Genomic DNA, 4,062 nt, shown 5'->3' with positions numbered 1-4,062 from the left:
GAGAGAGAGAGAGAGAGAGAGAGAGAGAGAGAGAGAGAGAGAGAGAGAATATGGCTTTCACAAAGAGTGTACTTACTTACTTTCTCATGTTGAGATGGCAGAGTCCAAGATGGAGAAAATGGTATCTCTGACTTGGAGAGTAGTGGAAAGTCCTGGCTGCCTGGCACAGCACTCTGCAGGAGAAACAAACTTTAGTACTAAGCCTTGAAATTTCAGTGACCATTTGATCCAGCATCTAGTAATGCTGAATCCAGCATCAGTAGGTATCATCTGTGTTATCAGGCATATAAACAGCTTTTTCTTTTATAAAATACACCATAATAATTACTTCTTTTCTGAGATTTCAGAATTTTAGTCTTTTATGTCAGTCTTTGAGTCAGCATAATTGCATTGTTCATGCAAATTTTTGAATGTCCATTCATTTTACTTAACATTATCCCATTTATAGTTGGGCTGCCTGCCATCCTTGGGTCTTACAATAGTGTTCTGAATATTTGAGAATAATTTCTGTAAGAATACAATTTTATATCTTTTGGTTAAATGTAAAAGAGTAGAACATCTGGGTAAGTATATGTTTAAAATTATAAGAAACACCATATCCTCCCTAGAATTCATCAGATTGTTTCTCATCACTACACCAATGCATGGATTAGATCTATATCTCACAGATTTAAGGTATTTACATAATCTAATTGTTTCTTAAATTGGTGTACTACAGTGATAGTTCATTCTGGTTGTAATTTACTTTCTTAGGTGTTTTTTTTATCAGTCTTTTCCTTGTTGGTGAAAGATCTTATTTAAAATTTTGTCTACGAAAAATTAGGTTGCTTATTTTATTATTACAAATGTTTTTATAAATTCTGAATTATATATCATATTAGATTTATGATCTGTAAGTATTCTGTTTTGTGGTTTATTTTTATTATTTTTATTATTTTTATTGGTTTTAATTATGTGTTGGTAAGTGTGTCTGCACAAGGGAATGTGCAAACAAGTGCCCTGGAGCTGAAGTTACAAATAGTTGAGAGTCCTGTGATGGAAGTTCTGCGAACCAAATTCAAGTCCTTTAAGAGTAGCAGGTGCTCCCAAATATTGAGACATCTTCCCAAAGCCACCCCCGCAGCCCACACACCACCACAAAAGCCCAGCTCTCCAGTCTGTAACTGTTGAAGAACTACTAGCCCTCCTTAACTACTGGGACCATCTCACACCTGGTCGTCATCCCTTCACCCCTGGCATGTAACTGCTGATACACCCCTCCATCTCCCACAACCCACACCATCTACAGGAATGGGCTTATAACTACTGAGACACACCTCCTCTAGTTTGTAACCACTAAGGCACATCCCAGCCCACTGACTACTGAGTCATCCCCTCCTTTCTAACTGCTGAAACATTCCCCAAAACCTACACCATCCTTCCACACAATCTTCCTTCCCCCAGGCTTGTAACTGCTGAGACACTCTCCCAGTCCTAGGCTTGTAACAGTTGAGTCTCCAGCAACTGACCTCTTCACTTTTAAAGTATATTTGAAAGGGCATTAAAACCAGTATCTATAAATTCTTGTTCCTCAGTTTTTGGTTGTTTTTTTGTGCCCTGTGGTGGTTTGAATTAAGAATTGTCTTAAAGGCTCATATTTTGAATGCTTAGTCACCAGGGAGTTGCACTATTTGAGAGGGATTAGGGGACTCTTGTGAGAGTAGGTGTGGCCTTCCTGGAGGAAGTGTCTCTGGGTATGGGCTTTAAGGCTTCCAGGGCTCAAGCCAGGCCCAGTTTCTCTCCTTTCTTCCTGCTGCCTGCAAATCCAGATCCAGAACTATCAACTTCAGAGAGATGGTTCAGTGACTAAGAGCAATTGTTGTTCTTGCAGAGAACCTGGGTTCAATTCCCAGTATGGCATAGCAGCTCACAACTGTCTGTAACTACAGTTCCAGGAGATTTCATGCCCTGACATAGAAGTACATGTAAACAAAATGCCCATATATAAAATAAAAATATTAAAAAATTTTTGGGTTAAAAAAAATAAGAGCTCTCAACTTCTCCAGCACCATGTCTACCTTCATGCCACAATGCCCCTCATTATGAGGACAAAGGACACTCATCCTCTGAAACTGTGTGCCAGCCCAGTCAAATAAATTTTTATAAGAGTTGCCATAGTCATGGTATCTTTTCATAGCAATTGAACACTAAATCATGCCCGGAGAAAATTTCACCTTTCCCAAAGTAAAATCATTTTGTTTTGTGCTGGAGTTTAATTTAAATAGATTTGTTAACTAGTTTCTTAATGGGAATGCAAGAAGTAGGGTTTGACTTTAAAAGCAAAATTATTTTCATCAGTTCTTTACAAGGCACAGGGAAAGAAGCATTATGTTAATTTTTATATGTCATCCACATGTGGCATAAGTAGTATAAGAGGTATGGCACAAATACACAAATATTACTATTACTCACAATTTTCTCTTTTAGGGTTCTAATAAAAATAATTCTAGGGTTAAATATTTTTTGATAAAGGTTCACCATATTTTCCTCATTTAATTTCTTAATACTATCCAGCCCTTTCCCATTCCTGACATCTCTGACCATTTTATTGTGTCTGTGCTTAATTTATAGTCTCCTGAAGGAATATCTCCCAGAAAAATATGCTTATCTGGTTAAAAGCTATAGCATATTAGACTGTGAGTTTTTGATACTGCAGAAAGCTGCATAAACCAAGTTCTTAAATCAAATAATATATTCAAAATATTTTATAGATAATTAATTTTAAAACAATGTTAATCTATATTGTAGTTATACTGTCTTTTTTCAAATATATATATAGTTTTAAAATGTTCATCACCTTGAAAACCACTTTCCAAACTGTTAATTTTTTTCCCCTCAAACAGTTTTTATTCCCTAAGACTGCATTTCAGTTTATACATAAACTGAATTTTACATTTTACAATTAAAGTGAATGTGAGTCCTGGTGCTACTTCCTCAAACAAAAATTTTTCTTGCTTAACAAGAGAGAGAGAACCTGTTTGGCATTCTGCAGATGTGAGGCCTCTGCAGATAATATATCTTAGCTGGTCTGAGTTTTGGTTTTGTTGCATAAAAGAACTAAGCTGGGGAGGGATTTGTGATTTTTGAATTCTAGAAATAGTATGATGGGAAAAAAAAACCCTAATGATCCCCAACAGAGTTCAGTGTTTTTGTGAGATCTGTTGGGAAAAACAGAGGGCTGTTTTCCCCCTGCTATGAATCTCTTGCTTTTCTTAGACTCTGACATACAGTACTGGTGAGAAGCAGTGTGCCTGTGGCTTGTTATGTTTCATTAAACAAATGTGGGCAGATAAGTGAATCCCAAGCACCAAAGAATGTAGCACTACAGTTTGTGTTCATTTTCACTTATTAGAACGTCATATTTCAATCTCATTTCCCTTTTATCTTTCAAATTAGTAAAGTAATAATTTAATGTAAAAGCCACATATCTTTCTTTGGAATGATTTAACATGTTCCCAAGTGAAAATGATTTTCTGTGAATGACATACATTATTCTCTTCTTTAGCTTTCTGAGATTTATCTTTACTCCCTGCAGCCTGCTTCCCCCCTCCCCTCTCCATGTTATTTTGAATATATTGCACAAAAGCAGTTGGAATATCTTAATGCATTACGAATCCAAATGCCATCATTTGCTTCACTAAAATCTCTTATCTATAGTGGGTATCATCCTAGGGAACAAGCCAATTTTGATGGAATTTTAACTTCCTAGAGTCACTAGCACATTTTCCTGATAGGAATTTTGTAATCCATGCTGGTAAATACAGTGGTAAAGAAGAGGAAATGGGGTAGCAAGAGAGATTTTTGAGATTTTAGTAAAGTTCAGTCAGACTGGAAATCTTACAAAAGACTCAGAACAACACCCTTGGCCTTTATTGAGCACTCACTAAAACCAGGGTTATTTATTGAGCACTCAATATGTTGTAGGCATCCAGAACATACCTTTCATAATTGCCCTTACTTGGTTATTTGTTTCCTATGAGACAAGGACTCTTTACCTCTATAGAAGAGAAATAAAGGAACAAA

The sequence above is a fragment of the Acomys russatus genome, chromosome 21, assembly GCF_903995435.1.
Source record: "Acomys russatus chromosome 21, mAcoRus1.1, whole genome shotgun sequence".
Lineage (NCBI taxonomy): Eukaryota > Metazoa > Chordata > Mammalia > Rodentia > Muridae > Acomys > Acomys russatus.
Note: the sequence above shows the minus strand (reverse complement) of the source record.